Genomic DNA, 12,367 nt, shown 5'->3' with positions numbered 1-12,367 from the left:
CTCTCAATAACATAAACACACAACGAATATGACAGCGGGGTAAAAAATAGAAAGAAAACATCTGATCACAGTGATGTTGTTTGATATAGCCTACCAGGGGCCTGTACCATGAAAATGCAACAAACTCAGGGTTACAGGATTGGTTTCAAGTTGACAAAACCAAGCCAATCTGACCAGGCCTTGATGGTACAAGCTATTTTCATGGTACCCAAAACCCAGGATTTGCACAAACTAATCCTAAACTTACCTGGCTAACCAACTAAACCGGCTTTATGGTATAGGCCCCAGCTCTCTATATAAGTGACGCCACGTTTATTGCTACACTTTATACAATATAGCCTATTGCTTTTAAGCAACAAATAGCCTATCATAACAACCTATAAGCCTACCATGTGTAATTGAGACATTAATTTAAGAAATGCATTAAAAGCAGAAAGACGTAGGCTGCGGAAATTTATAGTGGGTTCACTTCAATCCACACCACAGACGTTCTTGGTTTGCTTCTTATTTATTAAATCGAGAGAATTGTTTGATTAAACATTGATTAATATTAAGATACAATTTATACAAAACGAAATTCACTTTAAAGAAAGTCTTTCTACAAAACAAACCTATGCAGGACTCGCAAAATCGCTAGCCCGACGTCCCGGGGCTGGCGAATTCCTGTCGGGCTACAAAAATGTATCTTCGCCCTGCCCGTCGGTCTATGTTAGAGTGGAAAAAATATTGTAATGTGTTTGCATTCTATCAGATTTAGTTAGGTAATTATATTGTATGTAATTCGGCATCATCTTGTTAGTCATTACTATCCTCACTAACAAGTGAAACTGTCAGGAAATGAAGTGAAAGCATAATTTAACCCATTATTCCTTTCGTGTTCACGTCTGATATGCGCGCTCCTCGGCTCCGCTCTTTACGAGTAGGCTACCGGCTTGCTCTTGTGCTCATCAAAAAGTAAATTAAATGTTTATTTATTTGTCATTTCGTTTAACCACAGAGTCTAACATTATTCTAGCAATTCCCTTTTTCTTTCTTTATTTAGTAAGATAACTTAAATATGTGAGAATGAAAATATATTTTTAGTGATTTGCATGAAGAGAATATTGTCAGAAAGTCAATGTACTGGGAACTAATGTTCTTTAGATGTTTCCTAGAGGGAACATTTTTCAGTGTTGCACACCGGTAAAGACGTCTGTCAATCTTTACATATGCTGCTGTTAAGGTTCTGTAATGTGGTCATATCATACAAGTAAGTTGAAGAGAGTTGTATGACATTACATGTTATGTTATATTTAGATTATGTCCATTGTAATGTTTATATTGATCAGTATAATCAGTTATTAGCGGCCGCAATTTTGCTGCGATGTTTCTGCTAAGTCATTATTGTAATGCTAGCGCTACATGTTACGGTCACAAACATGTTTAGTTATTTAATTTATACTATAAGCACCCATTACGTGTCCTTTAATGGTATTGTTGAGCATATTGTCTCAGGAACATTTCTGTTAAATATATTTGTGTTTATATATGTCTACTGATAATACTATTTGGTGTTATGGTTTATATTTGTTAGTGTGGCAAAGTGGTCTTTTTGCAGTAATATTCAATACTCAAAAGATATACAATAGACTACGCCACCCTGGGACTAGACCAGGGAATCAGTTCACTTAAAATATTATAAGGAACCCAGGTACATTCCACTGAATAAAATGAGCAAGAGACGTGGGTAGCAAAATAGAGTTTGTTTATTTGTACAAAAGTTTAAAATGCAGGAATAATAGTCACCCAGCAAATTACTAAAGCTGGAAATCACAATCCACAATAAGGATTCACAATTGTTTCAGAGCTGTAGCCTATTGGCATCAGATAGGCTAAGAGAGGGAGCAAAAGAGGAGAATCACACTAAGTGCACACACGCACACACACACTCACTCCAATACCCGTGATTTTATCAGTGGTGCTCACACAGCATAACACAGCACACGGTGAAGGAAAGCCTCACTGCCGTCGGACACACAGCTCCTGTAATTGTGATACAAAACAAAATAAATCAAATCAATAGAAAATAATCAATGAAAACTTATTAAATGCAGGGGAGCAAAAGAAGCCCTTCCAACATAAAGAAAAATAAATAAATTCTAGCTTAAACAGCTAGATAATAACACAAAAGAAAAAGGAAAAGAAATTTAAAGACAACAATGTCCAAAAGAAAATCTCAGCATTCTGAAGCAGTCCAAAATGAGAAACACAACAAAGGGAAAATGAAGAAATAAATAATCTGAATGAGCGCGGCCCTCGAACTCGTTGTTTCCCAACGTACGAGGAAAAGATCTTTAAATACAGTCACAGTAGGAGCAGGTTTTAACCAACAACTCCAAAATCGGGCCGCGCTAAATCACCCAGGACAAAAATGATGAAAACACACAGCAAAAATATAAAGAAAAAGAAACGAAAGTAAATCAAGCAGGAACAAAACAGCAGCGTGCTTCTATATGTAGTAGGGGAATGCAGCACGCACAGTCTTAGCCCTAACAGATAATAAGATGATTAGTAAACTAGTTATAGTTTATAAACAGCAATCGGAAATATAAACGCACATACCAAATAATGCAGCCGCTTGCCACACCAAAAAGCAGAGCTGACGTCAGTATCCACGGGATAGAAATGAAGTAGATGCCAAACAGCATATATTGGATGTCCCAACTCAAACGGTAAACACACGGGAATGCTGCAGTAAAGATAAACATAACTGACCCCCACACCACATCACCTAAAACCTCTGGCAATACTAAATCTTACGTACCTGGGACTAGGCAGTGTAACGAGCCAGACAGCACGTACGGTTGTTTACAATAGACTACAAATGACACAAAGCACTAGTGTTACTATACCACAATCCGGTATCAGACAAAGACGAATGCTAAAGATGCTTACCTCTTCAGTGTACACAAAGCCCTACCAAATGACACAAGCGGTGTTAGAATGTCCACACGGCTGTGTTTTAACCACAGACCTCTGTTGAATGCCGGTAAACAGGAAGAGCGCAGGCACAGAACAGATGACGCACATCCGGCCCGCACCAAACAGCCATTTATACACACCTCCCTGCGGGACGATAGGCTACCAATAACATGACGTCACTACAGGGAGGATCTAACTAATCTGCCACAATCTACCCCTACTTTTTGTATCGTCGCCCCGACGATAGAATACGGCAACCCCACAATTCCACTTATCAATTCCAAGGCCTGAAAAGGACAGAGATCCCACTAGAGACAGACCCACCTAGGGGCACAGCCTCACCAGGCACCTCCACTGACCGTGGCAGGTGATGGACATTGGAGTGCTGGCCTGCTCTGGGTCTCGTTGATCTCCGCAAAGCCATTACCTCAGTGCCTGGTGGGCCTACAGACACAGTAACAGATCCCGGAGCGAGACCCATCTCTCCAGAACGGTGCTGTCCTTGGGCTACTGGTATCCCAGGTACCGTCACTTGGGGGCAAGGGTCCAAGATATCCAAGGGAGCTTGAACAGCTGCAGGGACTAAATCACTAACAGCCGGACTCTGAGCCTGGGGGATTTCAGGGACGAACAGTAGCAAATCGCCCTCGTCTGGCTCATCCTCTAAAGGCAACGCCCCATCCGCCAAAGGCCTATCCTGAGGGCTCGAAACTGGATGGTCCCCTAAAATCTTGGCCTTCAACAAAGAGCGATGAACATGCCTTACCTTACCCAACTCATCAACCGGTGCAATTGTATATACTGAACCCCCTTCAACAGGTGCCTTCACTACTTTATACACAACTGGGCTCCACAAGTCTTGGATCTTATGGCGACCTCTCATGCCACACTCACGGAGGTAAACCAACTGGCCCTCCTCAAGTGACACACACCGCACATTCTGATCATGATGTATTTTAAGTCTCTCCGCTGCCACCCTTAGCCGATCACGTGCCCCTTCAAAGGCCACATGGAGCCTAGTTTGATGTTCCACAACCCACTCATGAACATTACCTACCCCCACCTCCTGAACTCTGCCCAACAAAAAGTCAACTGGGAGCCGTGGTTCTTGCCCAAACATTAGAAAATATGGGGACTCACCAGTGGTCTGATGCGGGGTGGTGTTATAACAGAAAAGTACTTGTGGAAGGCAAGACACCCAGTCCCTCTTCCGAGAAACAGGCAATGTGCGGAGGAGATTATGCAACGTCCTATTGAAGCGCTCGCATTGGCCATTACCAGCCGGATGGTAAGGAGTAGTGCGAGACTTCTCGACCTTGTACAACTGACAGAGCTGCTGGATGAGAGGGGATTCAAAGTTTCGGCCCTGATCGGAATGAATCCGACCAGGGACCCCAAACTTGTAAAACCACTCGGCCACAAGAACCTGGGCCACAGTCTCCGCCCGTTGGTCCCGTGTGGGGACAGCCATGGTGTACTTCGTGAATACATCAGTCATCACGATGACGTTTTCAACTCCTGAACGAGAGGGTTCAAGCACAGTGAAGTCAATGGCTACGATCTCGTTAGGTCTTGACGCCAACAAATGGCCCATAAAACTACGGGCAGTGGGACCCCCATGCTTAGCGACTTGGCACCTTTCACACTCCTGGCACCATCGTGCCACTTCTGAGGACATTCCAGGCCAATAGCACCGCTGCTGTACCAACTCAGTGGTACGCTCATTCCCCTGGTGCCCATGCTCCTGATGAAGCTGCCTCAGAACCTCAGATTTTAAGGTAGTGGGTAAAATCAATTGAAAACGCTCCTAACCCCCATCAGAGCGGAACACTCGTCGATACAATACACCCTCTCTCTCAATGAACCGATCCCACTGACGAAGCAGGATCAATCCCAGCCTAGACAACCGTTTGCGTTCTTCCGCTCTAGGGAACACCTTTCGTTTCCAAAAGGGCAAAATTTCATTAATCACAGGGTCTGCCTGTTGCAAAGAGCTCAATTCTGCAGTGGTATAACTGGGCAGGGCTGTGATCACCGCTTGAGTGGCTTGAACGGCCACCTGCGTACCAGCCCCCTGCTGTACAGCACGAGGAACTGCAGTGCCTGGAAGCAAGTCCCCTAACATGCTAGAGTCGAGTGGGTGCTGCCTCGACAGAGCATCTGCGTTTCTATTACATCTGCCTGATCGATACCTCACCTCAAAATCAAAAGCTGCAAGTTGTGCTGCCCAACGCTGTTCAGTCGCCCCAAGCTTTGCCGATGATAGATGGCTAAGGGGATTGTTGTCGGTGAAGACAACACATTTGTGCCCCAACAAATATTCCCGGAACTTTTCAGCCATGGCCCACTTGAGCGCCAAAAACTCTAATTTCATAGAGCTATAGTTGTTCATATTGCGCTCAGTGGGCCTAAGACTGCGGCTGGCATACGCAATTGGCCGCACGGTTCCACCCTGCTCTTGGGAAAGAACTGCCCCCAGACCACTAAAACTTGCGTCAACCTCCAGAATAAATGGTAAAGTAAAATCTGCGTAGGCAAGCACAGGGGCAGAGGTGAGTTTCCGCTTTAAAGCTTCAAAACTATCCTGACAAATCTCATCCCAGGCACCATTAAAACTCACCTCTCTACGTTTCTTTGTCTTACCACCTGCCAATTCGGCCACCAATTTATGCAGAGGGGCCGCCAACTTGGCAAACCCCTCGACAAAACGGCGGTAATAACTGGCAAAACCCAGGAACGAACGCAACTCAGACAGACTTGTAGGAGTGCGCCACTGCGATACCACCTCGATTTTACTTGGGTCTGTGGACACACCTTGGGACGACACCACATGCCCTAAATACTTTACCTCACGTTGAAAGAATGCACACTTCCCTAACTTGGCTTTTAGTCCTTCAGCCCCTAACCGACCCAAGACCACTTCCAGACGCTCCAGATGTTGAGCCACTGAGGAAGAGAACACCACAATGTCATCTAGGTACAAAAGCAAAGATTGGCATTGTTGGTCACCAAACAACCTCTCCATCAGACGTTGGAAGGTGCTGGGAGCGTTACAAAGACCAAATGGCATCCTATTCCACTTGAATAGGTCAAATGGGTTACAGAAAGCAGTCTTAGGCCGGTCAGCTTCAGTAACAGGCACCTGATTGTACCCGCTGGCTAAATCCATAGTGGAGAACCAGTGGGCACCGGTCAGGGCATCAAGGGACTCCTCAATACGAGGCAAAGGGAAGGCATCCTTCCTAGTTTTAGAATTAAGTTGACGATAGTCTACGCACATTCGTAGACTACCGTCCTTTTTCTTAACCAAAACAATGGGCGACGCATAGGGGCTGCAGCTTTCTCTGATAACCTGTGCCTCAAGAAGTTGATTAATGTGAGACTTTACTACCTCATATTCCGAAGGTGGTATACGCCTGTACCGTTGCCTGACAGGGGTATCGTCCAGAAGCGGAATATCATGGGACAAGAGGTTAGTGCACCCCAGATCACCCTCATGGGCTGAAAACACAAATTTGTATTTGTGAAGCAAGGCCCGGACCCGGCTTTGCTCTTCCCCTGCCAAAACTGACAAATCTATGGCATCAATCTGGTCCTCCACAATAGAGGGGACCAAGGAACTATGGGAGCCTACAGTAGCGGTTAAGGATCGTACTTCAGTAATACCTTCTGGCAAACTAATGACAAAGACACCACTCAATGTGCCTAAAGACGTCCTGGGGTAAAGAATTATTTCAGTGGTACCCACGTTCACAACCGGGATATACACCGTGCCCCGGGTCACTTGAACCAGTGCGGGGGAGGCCAACAAACCAGCAGGTAAGCCTGCATCTGGAGGCTCGAACAGCACGGTACCAGTAGCATAATGTTCTGAGCAAGTTGCCGCTACCAACTTCATCGTACCACCTGGAATGTGACACACCCCCTGCCCCCGCACCCTAACCCCACCAACACGATCAACAGAGGTCTGGACACTAACCTTACTACAATGTTGTAATGCCCTTGTGACGGGACTAGGGGCCTGTGACACTGCTGGTAAATCAAAAAGGGATGTACCGTGTTGCCCAAAGAGTTCCTGGTAGCACCGGCCAAGGACATTCATCCCCAAAACACCCGGGACATGCCCACCGGCGCCACCAGGAGGATCTCGGACAACCAGCACTCCACACTCCGGTACTACCTTACCACAAAGTTCGACATCGAGCTCCATATACCCGATATAAGGAATCGCAAGACCATTCGCCGCGGTAAGTTGCAACCATTGACAAGACCTAAGACGCTCCTGCCCCCATGGTTCAAAATGCTGATGAAAGCAACTCTCGGTGATCGTGGACACCATAGAACCGGTATCCACTAAACATGGCACTTGAACACCACCGATGAGCACGTTAAGATGAGGGCAGGAGGACACCAAACGAGAGACAGAATTTAGACGGTTTACAACATTTGAGCCAAACGACTCCCCATCCGCGCTGTGACTCCGCAGCCCGGTGGGGATTAGTTTTGCGACGGCTGTGAAGATCGAACTTGCCTAGCCCCAGTCGAAGATGTACCTACTGCTGGAGAGCGAGGGAGAACACGTTCTCCATCACACTCCCGGGCAAAATGGCCAGAACGTTGGCACCTCCGACATACTATATTACTGTAACGTGGGGACCGGCTATATGAATTAGGGACCTGCAAGCGAGCGAAACCTTGGGTAAGTTGGTTTAACTGTTCTTGTTGTGCCTTCAACATTTCCCGCAACTCTGCTAGCTCCGATTTGGGAGGGGAGCTCAAACAAACTGCCTGCGACTCGCCCTGTATGGCATACTGAACCCCATAGGCCACTGGTACGGACTGACTTCGCCCTCTCGCACCCCCAGGCATTCCCTCCCGCTCCCAGCGCATTGCCTCGCTACGAACATCTAAGAGGGAAGAGGTAGGGTCACGGCGGACTAACTGTTTAAGTTCCCGACGAAGACCAATATCGAGCACATGCTCGACAAACTGGTCACGCAATAGAGCTTCTGCATTTGGTATGGCATGTGGCGACTGCTGTTTTACCCCCTCCAGGAGGCCCATCAATGCAATAGAGAACTCTAAAAGTGTTTCTCCTTCCTGCTGCCTCCTGGAGAAAAAGGCCTGTTGCAATGCTACATATGATAAAGAACACCCGTACAGTTCCTTTAAGGCCTGAATTATCTTATCTGGATCCCCCCTCTCTGCCTCAGACCGATACCTGATCTCATCCCGAGCTTCTCCCTCTAGATTATCAAAAAGAAAGAATGCTTGATCAGCTCTGGACAAATGGCGAACCCGCATACAGGCCTGGGCCTCCTCTACCCATTCATTAATGGTAATACCGGGTCTACCGCTAAATTTTGGACACTTCCTATCTCGGGGTACAAACACAAATCTCTCAGTAGATGGGGCATTTGCACCAGCAGATTGCTGTGCACCAGAGGGTAAGGTGGTAGAAATAGGAGCTGTACTGGGACCTGGAATAACAATCTGGGTCTGTTCTTGTCTAAGTCTCTCATTATCAGCTCTTAATTGGGCCACAAGATCCCGAAGTTCTTGTAATTCTTCTGCCATAGCTAAATTTTAGTAAAACACTTACCACCAGGCAAGGCGGGGCAGGAAGTAAATTTGGACCTGAAACACAATCAGGAGAGATGGCCAAAGAGACCCTTCAAAGAGAGTCTACGCTGCTGTCTTGTTCCTGTGAAATGATAAGAAAACAAATAATGGCAATACCAGCTGGTAAAGTAATATTCCCCCACGTCTCTGTTCAAGTGGGGCCCTGCCGACTACGCCAAAATGTGGCAAAGTGGTCTTTTTGCAGTAATATTCAATACTCAAAAGATATGTGACCAGTCACGGAAAGTAGGGACACAACTCGGATCTGGGCATTTTGAGTTATTCACAGATTCTGAAAGTGCAGTTTCTAAGCTTTCCAACGATGTGTAACACATGGAAATCTGATAAGATTTGGAGAAGTTGTGGCCATTTGAATATAGGAACTCAGAAATACTCAAACCGAGAAAATCGAGACGAAAGGGACTCTTCTTTTCAGCTGGGGGAGACAATAGGGCTCATTTACATCTCATTTAGCTAAGCCATGCCCCCTGTAAAACCCTTTTTGAGATGTTCTAGCATCATATGTAGTATTTTATGACCAAATGACAACCCGCAAAAATAAACATGACTCTTTTACCTTTGTGGGGATCACAAGTCGAATCCAGTCTGTTTCAGATTATCCAATGACCATATTTGTCAACAAATGCGTATAATCCGTGAAATATAGATTGTTTACATCCGATTTCGCATGAATGTCTGGTAATACAATATAATATATAATCTGAAGACTATTTAAATCGTAACATGTAAGGGTATATGAGCTTACACTCCGTTAAACACATGAACCCGCCTTCAAAGTTTGTATTTAAAATAGGGAAGTAGTATAATAGATCATCCAAACAGCGCCGTCGAAAACGTGACATCCTTTAGAGAGGTTACCAATGGCTCGCTCGTTCCTCCATCAGCCAATGACTTCATGGAAAATATTGATAGACAAAACATGTAGCCAATTATATGAAGAATACAACTATATCTGTGTAACTTCTGTGTGTTTGGACTCATGCTGCGCTGCAAGAACTGACATACAGATGACGTCAAAGTACCGCGGGAGCGAGTCGAAATTAAACTACTCCGTAAGATTTCTTGAAGAGCTCTCGCGGTACTTTGACGTCATCCGACTGCGGCGCCGCATAAAGTCAGTGACGCGGCTGACGTACGATGCGGCTGACTGTTATTTGTTCCGCCCCAGCTTCTTTTATTTTTCTTTTGTTTTGTGCGCCCGAGCTTTACAGTCTGGGGAGACGCAGGCTATACGTTTGAAAAAAAAAAAAAAAAAAACTTAGCAAACATGTCTGAGGAACAGGGCAGCGCGTCACTACAGTCACGTGACTTCACGCTCGAGCCGGAAGAGAAGACAATGCTGAATAAAGTTGTAATTCTGCTATTTTTAGACCAAACTGTATTTTCGATGCATCAACACAATCTTACTGACCCACTGATGTCACATGGACTACTTTGATGATGTTTTAATTAACTTTCTGGACATGGAAACCATACATAGATTTTCAATGAAGGGGAAAGCTCTCGGACTAAATCTAACGATAAAACATCTTAAACTGTGTTCCGAAGATGAACGGAGGTCTTCCGAGTTTAGAACGACATAAGGGTGAGTCATTAATTACATTATTTTCATTTTTGGGCGAACTATCCTTATTTAGTAGTCACGCTGTTCCCTTTGGGGGCGGAGGCGAAAACACAAGCTTATACAGTATGTAAATATACACACAGACAATGACGCCCCCAGCTGCACGCTAGAATCTCCGGAAAAACAAGCCTATTTTAACCGCAAATTGTACGCTTTTAAATATACAAAAACTGCTATCTCAAACATGGAGAGGCTTCTACGTGATCTCAACTAACAGATTCTGCAATAAAACGAAAATCACAAATTTCGCAAAAAAAACTTTGTTTCTCATTTTCTCGAAACTTGTGCTGCCGACTTGAGTCCCTGGTTTCCGTGACGGGTCACATATACAATAGACTACGCCACCCTGGGACTAGACCAGGGAATCAGTTCACTTAAAATATTATAAGGAACCCAGGTACATTCCACTGAACAAAATGAGCAAGAGACGTGGGTAGCAAAATAGAGTTTGTTTATTTGTACAAAAGTTTAAAATGCAGGAATAATAGTCACCCAGCAAATTACTAAAGCTGGAAATCACAATCCACAATAAGGATTCACAATTGTTTCAGAGCTGTAGCCTATTGGCATCAGATAGGCTAAGAGAGGGAGCAAAAGAGAAGAATCACACTAAGTGCACACACGCACACACACACTCACTCCAATACCCGTGATTTTATCAGTGGTGCTCACACAGCATAACACAGCACACGGTGAAGGAAAGCCTCACTGCCGTCGGACACACAGCTCCTGTAATTGTGATACAAAACAAAATAAATCAAATCAATAGAAAATAATCAATGAAAACTTATTAAATGCAGGGGAGCAAAAGAAGCCCTTCCAACATAAAGAAAAATAAATAAATTCTAGCTTAAACAGCTAGATAATAACACAAAAGAAAAAGGAAAAGAAATTTAAAGACAACAATGTCCAAAAGAAAATCTCAGCATTCTGAAGCAGTCCAAAATGAGAAACACAACAAAGGGAAAATGAAGAAATAAATAATCTGAATGAGCGCGGCCCTCGAACTCGTTGTTTCCCAACGTACGAGGAAAAGATCTTTAAATACAGTCACAGTAGGAGCAGGTTTTAACCAACAACTCCAAAATCGGGCCGCGCTAAATCACCCAGGACAAAAATGATGAAAACACACAGCAAAAATATAAAGAAAAAGAAACGAAAGTAAATCAAGCAGGAACAAAACAGCAGCGTGCTTCTATATGTAGTAGGGGAATGCAGCACGCACAGTCTTAGCCCTAACAGATAATAAGATGATTAGTAAACTAGTTATAGTTTATAAACAGCAATTGGAAATATAAACGCACATACCAAATAATGCAGCCGCTTGCCACACCAAAAAGCAGAGCTGACGTCAGTATCCACGGGATAGAAATGAAGTAGATGCCAAACAGCATATATTGGATGTCCCAACTCAAACGGTAAACACACGGGAATGCTGCAGTAAAGATAAACATAACTGACCCCCACACCACATCACCTAAAACCTCTGGCAATACTAAATCTTACGTACCTGGGACTAGGCAGTGTAACGAGCCAGACAGCACGTACGGTTGTTTACAATAGACTACAAATGACACAAAGCACTAGTGTTACTATAACATAATCCGGTATCAGACAAAGACGAATGCTAAAGATGCTTACCTCTTCAGTGTACACAAAGCCCTACCAAATGACACAAGCGGTGTTAGAATGTCCACACGGCTGTGTTTTAACCACAGACCTCTGTTGAATGCCGGTAAACAGGAAGAGCGCAGGCACAGAACAGATGACGCACATCCGGCCCGCACCAAACAGCCATTTATACACACCTCCCTGCGGGACGATAGGCTACCAATAACATGACGTCACTACAGGGAGGATCTAACTAATCTGCCACATTAGGTAATATTAATCTGAGAATGGTTATTATTTGTAATTATGTTCTTTGTTTCTTTGTAGACCATTACATTACATTACATTGATATGAGCAGCATACACAGATGTTGGACCATCAATAAATGTCTCATTCTAAAGACTTTCCTCCTCTCCTGATTCTCTAACCGGAATCTGGTCCATATTTGGCCGCCTCAATCAGCTGTTATTAAAATGTAGTGAGGTTTGCTACATTAATTTGGTCCTTCGAGCCGGATTGAGAGCAAC

General features: G+C 44.5%; 1 long non-coding RNA gene across 3 annotated transcripts; it reads right to left on the bottom strand.

Moving 5' to 3' along the window:
• Nucleotides 1-1,727: 1,727 nt before the first annotated feature.
• Nucleotides 1,728-11,772, bottom strand: LOC135735708 (uncharacterized). Of its 3 annotated transcripts, XR_010527689.2 has the most exons (5): nucleotides 11,739-11,772; nucleotides 11,537-11,663; nucleotides 10,876-11,463; nucleotides 8,564-8,665; nucleotides 1,728-2,022 (listed from the first exon to the last, which is right to left on the bottom strand). It is a non-coding gene; the product is annotated as an uncharacterized lncRNA (long non-coding RNA). The 3 variants fall into 3 exon arrangements; XR_010527690.2 differs by lacking the exon at nucleotides 11,739-11,772 and having other exon boundaries at nucleotides 10,868-11,463; nucleotides 11,537-11,728; XR_010527688.2 differs by lacking the exon at nucleotides 11,739-11,772 and having other exon boundaries at nucleotides 11,537-11,728.
• Nucleotides 11,773-12,367: the final 595 nt, after the last annotated feature.

Source organism: Paramisgurnus dabryanus, chromosome 4 (genome assembly GCF_030506205.2).
Source record: "Paramisgurnus dabryanus chromosome 4, PD_genome_1.1, whole genome shotgun sequence".
Lineage (NCBI taxonomy): Eukaryota > Metazoa > Chordata > Actinopteri > Cypriniformes > Cobitidae > Paramisgurnus > Paramisgurnus dabryanus.
The sequence above is the reverse complement of the archived record's forward strand: the minus strand, read 5'-3'. Positions and strand labels throughout refer to the sequence as shown.